The 16,435-nt window shown below is 46.2% G+C and overlaps 2 pseudogenes across 2 annotated transcripts; one reads left to right on the forward strand and one right to left on the reverse strand.

The window, feature by feature from the left end:
- Positions 1-1,858: 1,858 nt before the first annotated feature.
- LOC308640303 (cysteine sulfinic acid decarboxylase-like) lies at positions 1,859-4,052 on the forward strand (annotated as a pseudogene). Its single transcript, XR_014024273.1, has 4 exons — positions 1,859-2,308; positions 2,463-2,514; positions 2,653-2,742; positions 3,879-4,052. The product of XR_014024273.1 is annotated as a cysteine sulfinic acid decarboxylase-like (transcript).
- A 2,204-nt stretch (positions 4,053-6,256) lies between these two features.
- On the reverse strand, positions 6,257-7,353 carry LOC308640305 (ETS translocation variant 5-like; annotated as a pseudogene). Its single transcript has one exon. The product of its transcript is annotated as an ETS translocation variant 5-like (transcript).
- Between the last annotated feature and the right edge of the window lie 9,082 nt (positions 7,354-16,435).

The following is a 16,435-nucleotide window of genomic DNA, read 5'->3' on the forward strand; positions in this document are numbered from 1 at the left end:
AGTATTACAGCAAAAATACTTCCTTCCCTTCCAACACTTCCAACTGCCTCAGGGACAGGAGCCCCTGTGAGGTCTGCTGCAGGAGAGGGCACCAACCCTGAATATAGCAAGCTCCATTATTCAGGTCAAATGGGCTCCACATAGGCTTCAGTCTGGCCTTGCCAGCTGAAGTCACATCCTCAGTGGGACAGGATTCCTACTGTGCTCTGGCCCTGGCCTCAGCCCTTGTGGCCAGGAGGTGGGGAGGGCTCCACCCAAGAAGGCCTTGCACCTCTTGTGTCTGAATTTGTCCATCAGCCCAGACTGTGGTGACGGAGCAGACAGAACATCTGGCCCATGTGTGATTTCCCCAGGAGGCTTGCCAAAGAGAAAAAGAAGATGAAGCTCTTCTAGGAAAGGGCCAGTGCAAGAAAACATGGCCTGCTCCATTGGGCCAGGGCCACTTCCAGCCAGTCTGCCACAGGTTGGCTCCTGAACTGCTTGCAGAAACTGGGACTAGGAACAGGGCCAATTGCCTGCTAAGGAAGGTGGAGAGATTCTTTCCAACAAGGTTCTATGTATATTGCCCCAAATCATGTGTTTCCTCTGATCGATTTTTGTTATTCCAGAATTTCTGCAAACCTCTTCCACATGCATATTTCACAAGCATTCAAGGAGAAGATCATTGCAGGCATTTGGCACACATCTTGAAGACTGGATGAGTTCCTGGCTCTCTTGTCAAAAGACTGAGTAGTGACTCCAACAGACACTGTGACTGATGTTTCTCAAAGGTCATTTTGCCTGACTGATTTGAGGACAGTTGGAATTTGTACACAGGTGGCAAACAAGATATTATTGTTCCATGTATACAATATTTTTTAATGTTCAATTTTCATTGCAGCAATCAGGGTTAAATCATTTGCATAAAATTAAACAACATTTTTATAATGAATGTAAACATTTACCTTAATGTTACTTAAAATAATTTAAAAGAAAAAAAATGTGAACTTAAACCTTCTTATGCTTCTGTTACACTTACATTGAATTTCTACATTCCCAATTCTTTAAGAGAAATATATCAAGAAAAATCTTTTTTTCAAAAAAATTACCTTTTTCCATTTGTTAAGAATATTTATTTATTTATTTTAAACAAAAAGCAAACTTCTTTATTGTACCTAGTACAGAATATAAGGCAGCTTGGCAGGATGCATACAGCTCTGCGCAGGGGGAAGTATTTAAAATCATTTGGCAGGTTAAAGCCTTTCTGCATTGTAGACTTTCCACACTCTGGAAAAGAAGCAAACAAACAACCAACCCCCCCCCCCCCTCAAAACCCTGAAAAAAACAAAACAAAACAAAACCCCCCAGGAGATGCATGAGTCCAATGGGAATGCAATGGTGATGCCTTCATCCTATATCTTGCGACAGCACAGGCCACGTGGTTACAGCAGGGGAGGGGCAGCTCAGGTGACAGAAGATTATTTTCATACTTGCTAAAACAGCATAAATTTATTTTTTTTAAAAAAATTCCAAACCAGGATAAGTAAAGAAAGGAAAAACAGCTTCGTCTCCAGGGCCGGGGACTTGGCGGCAGGCGCCGGCGGGGGGCGGTGCGCGCGCGGCCCTCCCCCAGACCCCCTCCTTTCGCCAAAAAAGCGCCCCTCCTCCCCTCCCCTTCCCCTTCCCGCGCGGCGTCCCACCGCCTGCGAGCTGCTGAAGCGCTGCCGTCCTCCTGGACGATGCTGCGCACCTTGGGGCGTGCGCCTACCTGCCAGGCACGACTTCCCGCTGCCTCCCCAGACGCGCGGCGCCTCCTCCAGGCCCCAGCACTCCGTGCCAACCCTGCGGGCCGCTGCTGTCCCCGCCGGGACCGAGAGGGAAAATGATCCCTGAGGATTTGGAGAGGCGGATCAGTCTGGCTGAAGCTGAGAGTGCTGTGCTGTTCCTGGTCAGTGCCACATCTGGCACCACTGTGTTGGGAGCCTTTGACCCCGTGGATGCAATTGCCGATGTATGCCAGCGTCACGGACTGTGGTTACACGCGGATGGCTGACTCCGTGGCCTGGAACCCCCACAAGCTCCTCGCTGCAGGACTGCAGTGCTCTGCTCTTCTTCTCCAGGATACCTCGAACCTGCTCAAGCGCTGCCATGGATTCCAGGCCAGCTACCTCTTCCCGCAGGACAAGTTCTACGATGTGGCTCTGGACACGGGTGACAAGGTGGTGCAGTGTGGCCGCCGTGTAGACTGTCTGAAGCTGTGGCTCATGTGGAAAGCACAGGGTAGGCAAGGGCTGGAGCAGCGTATCGACCAGGCCTTTGCTCTTGCCCGGTAGGCAAGGAGAGTCCCAGATCCCCTCCCAGGATCTACCCTTCCTCCATTTCTGCCCTCAGGATTACTTTCCTCCCCCTGTTTCTGAGGTTCTCTTCAGTTTATATGGCTGTCTTCCCCTCTCCACCTGCAATTTGTCACCCTCTGTTTCCAGGTACCTGGTGGAGGAAATAAAGAAGAGGGAAGGGTTTGAGTTGGTCATGGAGGTATGATCCCATGTTCTTTTGCATCCATCTATCCCAGCCTATCCCACGCAGCAAGCTCACATGGAGGAAGAGTGACGGTGAACGGGAAAATGGTCCTCCTTTCTCAGCTCATACCTTCCCCTTCCTTATTCCCCTCAGCCTGAGTTTGTCAACGTGTGCTTCTGGTTCGTGCCTTCCAGCTTGTAGGGGAACCAGGCCAGTCCACATTACAGCCAAAGGCTATCTCAGATAGGCTTTCTCTGGCTCTGGGTAGCCCTGCTAAGGGAACTGATGCAGCTGGTGCACTTCTGCCCCCTGCTGGCCATTCCTGATATGGGCGGTCCCCCTATTGGTCTCTTGCTCCTGAGGGGCTCGGTAACTGGAAGATAACACAAGCTTGTCCGTTTTTTTTTTTTGGGGGGGGGGCTGGGGGAGAAGGGGATAGGAATAAGATATGTTTTGGGGAAATAAGATGACAGAAAGGAGCATCACAGGAGAACCCAAAAAAAGTTAGTGTGCAGCACACAGACCCCTGTGCTAGGGTCTGTGCTGGGACCTCAGGCCCAGGTCAGAGATATAAGGTAGAAATAACAGGAAGAGTCTTTTCAATGATGCTGGGGACAGAGAAACACAGAAAGGCCCATTTGATATGCCTTCTAGAGGTAAGGAAGTATGTTCTGTCTGGTCCCTAAAAATGGGTTAGTACTAGGTGCTACAGATGATCTGAAAGGACAAGAATCTTCTTGCCCTCATGAAGTTGTGGAAAGCAAAAGTTACTGTTTGAAGCCAATATTTCAAGGTGGTTTTGTAAATTACACGCTAAATCACATGGCACAGATCAGATATTACAGGATCCAGGAGTGGTGGCACACACTTATAATTGGTGTCTCTGGAGGCTGAAGCAGGAGGATCACAAGTTTGAGGCCAGCCTCAGCAACTTAGCAAGACTCTGTCTCAAATTAAAAAATAAAAAGTACAAAAGGACTAGGATGTAGCTCAGTGGTAAAGTACCCTTGGGTAATCCTTGGGAAATAAAAAAGGAACCAGGAAAGGGGAGAAGAAGACATTCAGGATGACTAAAGTTTGAAGGTAGACTGAAACAGTGTTGAAAATCAGAAAAGTCAAGATTTAGCATAAGAGACTGTCCTACAGCTATCTTGTAGGTAGGAGAAATGAGGAATAAAGCAGAAGGTAGAGAAGGCCAACCAAGTTGGATGTGGTGGAAAAAGTAATGTGGGGCCAAGGTGAGGGTCTAATCAGTGAAGGTAATTCCAGAAGATGGCTGGGTGGGAGGGGAAACCAGCTCTGAGAGCCGGGTAGTCCAGGTAGCTGGCGCATCTTCTCACCTGACCCCATGCTGCAGCTGGACTCTACCGCTCCCATAGGTAGCCTCTGTGCTCAAGGAGCGCATGGTAAAGGAAGGCTCCATGGTGATCGGCTACCAGCCCTGTGGGACCCATGGCAACTTCTTCTGAATGGTGGTGGCTAGCCCCACTCTGACCTGTGCTGATGTAGACTTCCTCCTCCACGAGCTGGAGCGGCTAGGCCAGGACCTGTGAGCCTTCTTCCTCTAGAGGCCTCAGTGCCACCCCTCACCCCACTGAGTCTCTCTGCGTTGTCTCCTGCGTTCTCAAAATAGCCTCTCTAGGAAACAAAGTAGGTTTAAGCTATTAGGAGAATGTTTAAATAACTATATCCATAGGATGCAAGGTTATTCTTTCATTAAGATTATATTTACAAAGAGTTTTTATTAATTGAGAAAAATAATATAATGTTATGTTGAAAAAGCTGGATATAGGACTATATAGTAATGAGCAATGTTCAGAAATACATAGGAAAAGGCTGATGAATGAACTATGCCACAGTTTGTTTTCCCTGAGATAATAGGCAATTTTAAAATTGACCCCATTATACTTTTGTGCCTTCTCCTTTTACTATGTAATGAATATGCATTATGTAATAGGAACATAATAAAATTAAAATTTCAAGTATATTAAAAAAAGAAAGGAAAAACAAATCTATACAGCATTTACAACAAATAAATCTCTAGCCAGCTGGGGGGTAAAATATGCATCTAGTATAGACTATGTGTAGATTAGAAAGCTATAAATATGGTTTAGAAGAGTCCTTTGATTAGAGTACAATGCTAATTACAGCCCAAGATATAAGCTCCACACCTTTGTGGGCCAATTTCCCATAGAGGAAAATCTCATTTTTCCATATCTATAAAATGCACCTTTATCCCTGTGAACCTCTTCACAAATGTGCTGTTGGTTATAAGGGGGATCATGGAACATTCCGTTTTTTGAAAAGCAACTCAAAGCATGTGCCTCACACTCAGGGACTCAGCACTGTCTTCTCCACACACGAGGAACAGCACAGTCCTTCTTAATGTTCTGAGTGACACAGGGAGCACAGAATTCCATCACTGGAGCAGGCAGCATGTGCCATCACCCTCTAGAGTGACTTTCCTCTACTTTGAGCTCAACTTTCACTCAGCTTTAACTTAGTTGTTTTAAACTTTCCCAATATAATACAGCGATTAGAAGAAACATAAAGGAGTGGCAGGAAACCAGAGTGCTAGCACTGTTTTACCTGTGGGTGTCACCTGTAAGCCTCAGACCCTACTGAACTGTTATGTAGGGTTTAAAGCCCAAGATGTAAAGAAAAAGGAAAAAAAAACCCACAAATGGATGAAATGGAAATGGTCATTAGTCATGCCCAGGAAAGAATCCCTAGGGTTCCCACCAGGTGACCAAGTTTCAAATGGACATGACATGTAATATGTACATCTGCTTCCCAGAGAGGGCATGTTAGTGAACACGGGGAGCTATACACATAGAATCTATGCTTGTGTCCAGGCTGCCCTGCACACTTCAAAAATGTACAACTCAGGTGCAAATGTTCCATCAGGTTGTCTGGTGCAGAAAGCACAAAGCAGGCCACAGAGCGGACTTTTACATGGCTAAGGAACAGCCCCAGCAAAGCCCCTCTCAAGCTGCAGCTCTTCATAAGTTGGCATGGCCCTGCCTATGGGACACAGTGCACAGTTACCAAAAGGTTTTTTTTTTTTTTGCTTTAAATACCAAAACTACAAAAATCAGTTTATAAACTGTTTTTCCAAAACAACCACCAAAACAAAACAACCCCCCCCCCCCGAATCAAAGCAAAACTAAATACTGTCAAAACTGTTAATCGCCCTTCCCCTAAAATGAAAGCCATCCACATTCAACATGTAACTGGGAAGAGAGAGGGGGCCTGCGCTATTTAGTGACCACATGGCTGGAAGGTTCCCAAGCATAGCAATGGTTTATGATTTGAGAACCATGGAGTGGGTAACAGCTGTCAGGACTGATTCTCCCCTTTTTCTAAACCAAGGGGAAGTATTTCAGATTGAGCTAGAAGAACTCTCCAAATTTCAACACATATTTTTAACCTTTAATTGGTCTGAGCCTCCCCAACTCAGTCTACCTACTTTTCTACGAGCTTGTGATTTCTTTAATAAATTGTGCAAACCAGAGCCCTTCTATGTAAAGACACTTAGTAGTCCATGATCAACGCAGATTGTCACACACTCGGTCCCATGTTGAGGGCACTAACCTGAACAAGGTATTGCTTTGCATATATTGTCCATGGAAGTGAGGAGGCTCTATTCCCACATTCTCTTCCCAGAAACCTCATCAGAATCAGAGTTGAGGCACCAACCTTTTGGTGGTTTTTCTGCCCCTGCCTGTACCCACTCCCCAGCCAAGGTATATGCCTTTCAGGGTAAAAATCCAGAGATGGCTTGGGCTCTCCGGAAAATATTCAAATGGCAAGCTTTAGAACAGCCAAGAACACAAACAAAACCACTGCCCTCATCTGCCTGAACGGGAACTGCTAGCTCTAGGGTTTGGCTGCTCAGCCACTCAGAAACTTGGTAAGCGAAGCCTTCAGCATAGGGGAGGCTGCTGCAGGGATCCAGGTCCAGGAGGTAAGCAGGGTTGTCTTCAAAGTGGGTCAGTGGCAGGGTGTCCTCCTCGTTGAGGGGGCATTCAGACTCTGCCTTCAGGAATGGACGCTGATTGTCCGGGAAGGCCATGGAGAAAAGGGCATCCGGGTCACAGACAAATCTGTAGACATATCATTCCCCAGCGACCTTCTGCATGATGCCCTTTTCATAGTAGTAGCGTAGAGAACGGCTCAGCTTGTCATAGTTCATGACAGGCCGGTTCTTCTGGATGCCCCAACGCTGAGCAACCTCCTCTGGTTCTATCAGCTTAAACTCCATGCCTCGGCCTGTCCGGGCAATGAAGTGAGCTTTGGCTGGGTCATCAAGAAGAGTGACCAGGAACTGCCACAGCTGAAGGGAGCCTCACCTCTGATAAGGAGGGCCCTCCCGATACATGGTGGGCTCTTGCTTGACTTTGCCTTCCAGTCTCTCAGGCACAACGCAAGTGTCATCAAAATATAACTGGGGATCTTTTTCATATGAAAAACTTTCATGGCTGCTGGAGAAATATCCCCCTCTCCTGTAGGATGACTGGCAGTTAGGCACTTCTGAATCAACGCAGTAATTCCGGGCTCCTGCTTGATTCCCATTGGTGACTGGAACCCATGTGCTGGGGGACCTGGCATTCCAGGGACCCCATGTTCATAGAATGGGTCATGGTATTCTTGTTTGAATCCCTGAGGGGGTGGGGGAGCTGCAGGGACAATAGGTTCTGACATTTGATGGTGGTAACTGGGGTGATTGTCTCCAGGAACTCCCACCTGCAGAGGGAAGGGATGGCAGGGTTCAGACAGTTGTCTCTGAAATCTCCCATTGCAGGTGAGGAAAAGACCCTGATGAGGTTTCTGTCCATGATCGGCTGGCACCATTGTTCTGGGGCTGAGCAAAGGCAGAATTTCATGGCCAAAGCCCATGACAGAGGAAAGCTATTCTGTCCCGTGGCAGCAGGAATGCAGAGAGACAGAGCAAGCTCTTGGGGACAAAATATAACCCATAAGGGCGTGCTCCCACGGACCACCTTCCTGCTGACTCACATCACCTGCAGCAGTTACCACCCAGTACCTTAGTCCTCTCCAATAACCCTCTCAAAGCCATCAGGGTGTTTTAGGTGAACTGTTAGGTCACAGCACTCATAATCTAATCACTTCACTGTGAGCATTCCTGCATTGTCTCCCATGAGCTCTGGGGGACAACTCACACCCAAAGCATAACACATATTAATTGCCAAACAGCAAATAGTTTTTGCTTAGTATATAAGGAGGTTGATCATCACCAAAACATAGATGCTGTAATTCTGTCATCCTGTGGCCTTGTGAAACCACTTTCCAGGACTCCTATGGAAGTTCCATCAGATCCATCCAGCACACCAACACCCAATTATGTCCCATCTCAAGTTCCACTTCCAAAGCAGTAGCATCAGATACCACCACTTACAACACAGGCAGTTTTTTTCTACACCCACTGGAGTCTTTGAAGCACAGCTGCATTTTCAGATGATGCTTTGTTCAAAGCCCCACACTGCTTTTGTCTTAGAGATGGTGCTACATCTTCATATTTCACTCCATCTTCAATTAATGCTAGAGCAACCAGCACTGGAGCCCTCCCAAGGCCCACAATGCCACAGACAGCAATCAAACAGCCATATCTGGTTGGAGAATGGTACAACATCAGTAAAAGCCAATCAAGCCTATGCATGCCTTCTTTCTCCACAAGAAGAGTGTCTAGAGTTGCTTCACATACTCTTACTCTTGGTATAACTCAAAACCTCTTGAATTCGTCTGCCAATTGACCTACATTTGCATTGGCTAGATCCTGTGTAGGAAGGAATCTTACTTCATACACATGACATTCATTGGAGAAAAGATAGCCTCTTCAGGGGCTGAGGCAGTGGCTCAACAGTAGAGCGCTCACTTAGCACATGCGAGGGCCTGGGTTCGATCCTCAGCATCACATAAAAATAAATAAAACAAAGGCATTGTGTCCAACTACAACTAAAAATATTTTTTTAAAAAAGATAGCCTCTTCAACAAATGGGCCATCCATATGTAGAAAAATAAAATTAAACCTTTATTTCTCACCCTGCTTCAAACTCAACTCAAGTGCACCAAAGAACTGAGGCACTAGAACACAGACCCTGGATCTAACAGAAGAAAAAGTAGTCCCATGTTGGCTGAGGAACTGACTCCATTAACAAGAGTCTGATGCAAAAGAAGTAAAATCAAGAATCAGTAAATGGGATGGATTCAAACTGAACCTTTTCCTCAATAAAGGAAACAATCAGTAACATGAAGAGAGAGCCTACATAATGGGAGAAAATCTTTACCACATGCACCTCAGATAGAGCATTAATCTCCAGAATATATAAAAAACTCAACACCAAAAAAGAAAACCAACCCAAATAACACAATCAATAAATGGCTAAGGAACAGAACCCAGCAGTCCTGTTCTGTTTGGATTAGAAAGACGAGAGTAAAGGGAAGGGAGGGGGCATGGGTGAAATAAGGATAATAGAATGAATCAGACATTTTTACCCTATGTGCTTATATAATTACATGACCAGCGTGATTCTACATCGTGTACAACCAACACTTCATGGAAGAAGAATACAATCAATCAACAACTATATGAAAAAATGTTTTAACATCTCTAGCAATTAGAAAAATGTGTACCAAAATTAAAATTTCATCTTCCTTCAGTCAGAATGGCAATTATCAAGAATATAAGAAACAGTAAATGTTTGTGAGAATGTGGGAACAAGGTACACTCAGACATTGCTGGTGACACTGCAGATTGGTGCAACCATTATGGAAAGCAGTATGGAGATTCCTCAGAAAACTTGGAATGGAACCAACATTTGACCCAGCTATACCACTTCTTAATATGTCGCGACCCCCTTGCCCGCAAGGAAGACGCAACACCGGGAATCTTCTTACAGCTGTTTATTCAAGCTCTCGAGAGTTCTTCTAATCTCCCAGAAGCCCCTCCCAGCCTTAATAAAGTATCCAAACACCCAATGCGAAGCTGCCACGTGGAGCTTTCTCGTAGGGTGTCAAAGAACCATGTGCCAACTCTCCCAAAGAAGGAGTTGTTTATCACAGACCACCACAAGGCCAGCGCCATCTTGTAATGGCGACCACAGTCCGCAGAAGCGGCTCGCCACAGTTCCCCCTTTCGTTTACTAAAAACAAAACAGGCAAGAGTAGAGGTGAATCGCCATTACTCATACGAAGCCTTCAACCAGGAACCTCATCAGACCCAAGCAGGTCAGGACGTTCCCACATGACCGTTATTGGCTGAATATGAAAACAGACACCACAAAGCTGTTAAGGCCCTGTGAGCTGGCCTCCTTGATGTGCATACAAATCAGGGCTGGATCCAAGCCCTGGGGGCCGGGGGGAATCCACTGCCAGCAGTTTTTTCCTTCTGTATATAGCACGTCAAAGGGAATCAAGTAGCCCCTGTCTTAGGTCGTTCACTGCCCTTACATTGCTTACCCGTCTTTGGGGAGGCCCCATTCCCCTGTCTTAGGTTGCAGTGCAAGCGTGAAAGTTGCCCGTCTCTGGGTACTACAAGATCAGCTCGTTGTTGCCAAGGCGTTTAATGGTATCTACTCAGCCAGTCATGATTAGGTCTCTGAGGCTGAACTGTGGCTGTATAGAAATACAACGACAAACAAGTTGGCAACACCCTAAAAGAAAGGCACGGGTCATAGAGCGATAGAAAAGTACTAGCGTGGAAACCCATCTGTGTGCAATGGCAGTAAAGCCGGTAGAGTGCAAGGGCTTTCCAACACTAGGAGAATAACAAGGAAGGACATGTCGTTCCCAGTGCAATGTCCGTAAAACTTGGGGTGCAACGACCATGTCAAAGGTTTACTGTTTAATTTGTGCAAGCCAAACTTGAGGTGAGTTGCCAGTTTCCAAAGCTGCAAGTGCTTGTATAATCATAGCTTTATCGCGAGCATTGCGGGCCTTAAGGCGGCAGAGAAACCACAAACAGAGAACCATACCGAAGCAACACATTGCGCCAAAAATGCCTACCCCCACCCACTCTTTAAAAAAGGAAAAGGCAGAAGATATCCAATCAGTGAATTGACCCAACGTTATGGGATCAACGCGGGTACTATTCAAGACAGCTATCTGGGTTAGTTGAGACTGGATCATGTCTTCCGCTGCCATGGACCAATTTCCGGCCAAGTATTCTCCGATGATACGGGAGGCATTCCTGGAATCATTAAATCTGACAGAGGTTATGCATAAATGTGCACGTTGATCAACACAGCCCAAAAGCACCAAATCAGCCAATTCTTCTACCTGAGCTTGGAGTAAATCTATTCTTTGGTTGGCAGCTAAGATCCCTGACAAAATATGTTGATTAATTGCATTTTGGGACTCAAGTATCATAGAAGTTTGTTGAACAACTTGATTAACGGAGGCAGCAGTCTGCACTTGATTGGCCATGGCCACTCCGGCCGCGACCGCTGCAGCAGCAGATACCGCCACGGCTGTCACTATAGCAGCTGTGATTCCAAAATCCCTGCGGACTCTAAGTAGTTCAACAATGGGGAATTTATCAGGGTCCGCAATAACTGGGATTGGAACAAAGGTTGGAATTTTCATAACCACTGCTACAGCCGAAGAACCATCCCAACATTCAGATAAGAAACAATTAACATTAAAACAATCCAGCATTTCTGACGAGGTGTCATTAGCCAAAAGGAGTAAGAACGGAGATTGAACACAAACCGCTGCAGGGGGCAATGTGGCATTATCCAACAGAGAGTTGAACGAAACAGATGTGAGTCTACTACCTCGCTCACTCTCGTAAACAGTGCCAGAAACATTAGCCAACCAACTTTTGGCTCCCAGCAATTGAGCCAGTGCAGAAATATCAGCTGAAGCCCCCTTTGTGTTGGAAATCAGCCATTGAAACCAGGACCAACCCACTCCTGTAGAGGAGTTGGCACTGTTGCTAAAGTCATAAACATACCTCTTAAGAGAGGGGGAAAGGGAGAAACCTTTAGCAACTTGACGTTTCTCCCAAGAATAATCCTGACAAGGCGTGAATGTTGGGGGGAAACCAAGATTAGGGGTACAGTAAGGAGAAGCCTTAAAATGAGTGGCATAAGGAAGTCCACTAGAATATGGGGGCATTGGAATTAGTACCTCGGAGATACTAGCCAAGGTAGTTATGGTTAAAGCAGAGCTATTTACGGAGGTTCCTGAGCCTGATTGTTCCCCTGAGACTACTTGGCCCAATACAGTACTGAGAATGCTCCCTGAGACTTGACTGGACTGCAATGGATTGTCCCAGTTAGTCAAATTCTTGGTCTTAAGACGGATACAATGAGCGTTCCCAAGGCCAAAACAAAACACTCCTGTGAGATTAACTTGAGATTGATTGTAAATGCGTTCCACGTCCCCTCTAGGAGAGGCACAGGGCGCAGACATCTCACACGAGGTAGAGAAAAGAGTGGGAAGGACACTGGAATTACCGTGAACCGGCATCGGCATTGGCCAAGCCCGTGCCACCGCCAACCATTGCATTGGTGTCGTCTGTGTCATCGGCATCAGCACCAGAGCCAGAGCACTCAGCAGAATGAAGATCCTCATCACGGGATTGCTGTGGTAATTCTTGTTGCTGAGTAGCTGGCGTCAGGACTCTTCTTGTCAGGCGTTCAGGGACCCACAATGGTTCCGTGCGATCCTGGGGAAAAACACATACGGATCCTCGTGCCCATGTCAGCACGGGGTCGGGGCCGTTCCATTGGCCCGTAAGAACATCTTTCCACTTAACATAGCCAATCACAGAGGGCTGAGGGAACACATGTCTATCGGCCGCAGAGCGACCATGAATATCCAAATTCAAAAAATTAATAGTAAAGAGAGCTAAGGACAAGCATTCTTTAGGAGTATGTCCAGCTCCTATTCCCCCTTTTTGTTTTTGTAAAGTTTCCTTTAAGGTGCGATGAGCACGCTCAACAATGTCTTGTCCTTGAGGATTGTAAGGCAGACCATGAGTAAGTTGCACTCCCATAGTAGAACAAAAGGACGTGAATTGTCTGCCAGTATAAGCAGGTCCATTGTCAGTCTTAAGGGACGTGGGCGCACCCCACGCCGCCCAGGCTTCCAGGCAATGAGTGATGACATTACGTGCCTTTTCTCCTGATAACGCAGAAGCATGAATAACTCCAGAGTACGTATCAACAGAAACATGGACATACTTGAGGTTACCAAAGTCAGGTATATGTGTCACATCCATTTGCCAGACAACCAGTGGCTTCAACCCCCGTGGGTTCACTCCATAAGTAGGGGGATGAAGAAATGTGACACAATGGGGACAGTGCAATACTATCTGCCGAGCATCTGCTCTAGAAATGGAAAAACGCCTGCGCAGTGTTAAAGCATTAACATGGAAATTTTGGTGAAACAATTTAGCCTCTTCTAAGGAGGAAGCCAAACAGATCAATTGACCTCGAGTGGCTGAGTCCGCACAGGCATTACCCTGTGATAATGGACCAGGGAGAGAGGTGTGAGCCCGGATGTGCATTGGATAAAAGGGAGCAGTGCGGCTACAGATAAGCCGTCGAAGCTGATTAAAGTAAGCAGATACATTACGGGCATCACTAATAGCTCCCACAGCCTCTAGGATTTTTAGTGCTTGCACCACATAGATGGAGTCTGAAATGAGATTAAAAGGAAAAGAACACTGTTTAAACACCTCAATAACAATTTGCAGTTCTACCCATTGTGGATTTCCAGGAGCAAATTGATGCTGGACAGGGGGAGAATCATTAATGACATAAGCTCCCATTCCAGACTTGGAACCATCAGTAAAAATATTAACAGCCCCCGGAATTGGACTGGATGAAGTTACTTTAGGGAAAATAATAGGATGTTCCTTAACAAAATGGAGTAACGGATGAGAAGGGTAATGATTATCAATATCCCCTTGAAACGAACAACATAGAATAGCCCAGTTATCTAGAGTAGCACACAAAACATTAAGTTGAGCTTTAGTATAGGGTATAATAAGAGAAGAAGGTGATTGTCCGAAAAATTGAATGCTTTGTTGAATCCCTTTAAGTGCTAATGCTGCAACAGCATCAGGATAATATTCTAAGGATTTTCCTGGGGATACATGTGGGTGTATCCATAGCAAAGGTCCATCTTGCCATAGTACTCCAGTAGGCTGCCGCATAGTGGCAAGCACACATAATTGAAAAGGTTTATCACTCTGGAGCCTGCATAAAGTGGCATGTTGTATAGCTTCTTCTACTGTCATAAGGGCCGCTCTAGCCTCTTTGGTGAGGCTACGAGGGGAAGTAAGATCTGGATCACCTTTAAGAGTAGCATACAAAGGCTGTAGTACAACATTAGAAATATGTAAATATCCTCGTATCCAATTAATATCTCCCAGCAGTTTCTGAAAATCATTTAGAGTTTGAAGATCCTGAGTTCGTATGGTGATTTTTTGTGGTTGTAATTTGTCATACCCAATTGTTGCTCCCAAATACTTAATAGAATCTCCTGTTTGAACCTTTTCAGGTGCTATATGCAGCCCACATTGTGCTAACAACTTCACGAGGTCGTCATAGGCCTCATGAACTGTTTGTTCTGATTTAGCAGCCAATAACACATCATCCATATAATGAATGATCTTGATGGAGGAGTACTTTTGTCTGAGGGGCACAAGTGTCTTCCCTACATACATCTGACACATTGTGGGACTATTAGCCATTCCCTGCGGCAACACTATCCACTCAAACCTTTGATCTGGTTCCTCGTGGTTACACGAGGGAAGGGTAAAGGCAAAACGCTGCGAGTCTTTAGGATGTAAAGGAATAGAAAAGAAACAGTCTTTAATGTCAATAACAATAATGTGCCAGCCTTGAGGAACAGAAGAGAGCAGAGGCAGCCCTCTCTGAATGGGCCCCATAGGTTGCATTTGAGCATTAACCGCTCGTAGATCATGCAGTAGGCGCCACTTCCCTGATTTTTTCCTAATGACAAATATGGGAGTATTCCATGGAGAAGTAGAGGGTTGGATGTGACCCAAGTCAAGTTGTTTTTTAACTAGAGCATGGGCTGCTGCCAGTTTAACCGAGGGAAGAGGCCACTGAGGCACCCAAACAGGCTCCTCGGTGAGCCATGTTATGGGTATTTGAGCCTCAGCGGCCCCTAGGAAAAACCCAGACCAAATCTGTCAAGCTTTTGATGACCTTGTACAGGATGCTTACGTCCCTGTAAATGTTTTCCTAGTCCTAAACCTGGCCTATACCCCATATTGTGCATAATTTGTTGGGACACTGGGGAATAGTCATTACTAAGAGTGAACCCCATGTCTTTCATCAGGTCACGGCCCCATAAAGAGATAGGTAAATTAAGTACATAAGGCTGAAAAGTACCATGATGTCCTTCCGGGTCCTTCCAGGAAAGATGTCTACAGCTAACCTGAGGAGCCTGGGCATATCCAAGTCCTCTCAGAGATTGATCAGAAGTCTGCACTGGCCATCCCTTAGACCAGTCCTTAAGTGCAATGATGCTACGATCTGCACCTGTATCAAGTAAGCCCACAATTGATTTACCTTCTATGCTTAATTCCAAAGTAGGGCGATTACTCATATCTAGTGACAAATAAGCACAATTCCCTCCGGTGGTACCAATCTCATTCCCTGTCCGTGACTTTGAGTCTGCAGGGAAATGATCATGTAAACTAGGCAAAACCAGTAATTGAGCAATCCGATCTCCTGGGGAGATGGACACAATGCCTTTTGGAGCTTCCACCATAACCTTTACTATCCCTACAGTATCAGGACTTATGATTCCAGGGAAAACATGAAGACCTTGCAAAATGGAAGATGCACGTCCAATTAGCAAACCTACAGTGCCAGGTGGTAGAGGCCCTTTGAACTCAGTTTCCACCAATTGGACTCCCATCTTAGGTGTTAACACGAGTCTGGAGGTGGAACAGAGGTCCAATCCCGCGGCACCTGTAGTGGCTCTCCGCGTTTCATGGGATGGCGTAGAGATGGCCATGTCTCGGGTTCGGGTGTGACATTCTCCACTGCCCCATATATTTGCGGGCCCTGGGGTCGGGGGCCCCGTCGGCCGTTTTTTGGCCCAGCTGAAATAAGCTGTCCATGGATGTCCCTCACTGATGTACACTCTTTTGCCCAATGCTTCCCCCTTTTGCACCTTGGACACAATCCCGGTGATCGAAGGCCAGTGGAAGGGCCACCGTGAGGAGGTCCAGTAAAATTGACATTTTTGGGACACTCACGTCTGATATGACCGGGTTGACCACAATGGAAGCATGTTCTGGCGGCAGGATTGCCCCCTTTTGCAATCCGAAGGACAGCAGCTGCAAGACCTGCATTAGTTAAAGGCCCTCCAATCTCTCTACACACTTTCATCCATACTTCTATGCCTTTGTTCTTATAAGGAGCGATTGCTGCTTTACATTCCTTGGTGCATTGCTCAAAGACCAATTGCTTAACAAGGGGCATGGCTCTATCAGGATCCCCAAAAATTTTTCCAGCAGCATCCACCATCCTTGCTACGAAATCTGAAAAGGGTTCTGTAGGGCCTTGTAAAATCTTGGTCAAATTACCAGACACTTCTCCTCTATTTGGAAGTGACTTCCATGCCCGAATGCAAATGTTATTAATTTGATCATATACCTCAGGAGGGAATCCTGTCTGTTGATTAGCAAATCTACCTTGCCCCAAAAGCATGTCCTTATCCCAATGAGGATGTCCTGCTGCATGGTTTTGGGCGGCCTGCTCTATTGCGCCCTCTAGCATAAATGCTCTCCAGTCCAAATACTTGCCCGGAGAAACACAAGCCCGAACAAGGCTAGCCCAATCAGAGGGAGTCATACAGAATCTAGACAGACTCTCCACCTGAGTTAATGTGAAGGCGGCATCCACCCCATAAGTGCGTACAGACT

Source organism: Spermophilus citellus (genome assembly GCF_964194105.1).
Source record: "Spermophilus citellus genome assembly, contig: SCAFFOLD_385, whole genome shotgun sequence".
Taxonomy (NCBI): domain Eukaryota; kingdom Metazoa; phylum Chordata; class Mammalia; order Rodentia; family Sciuridae; genus Spermophilus; species Spermophilus citellus.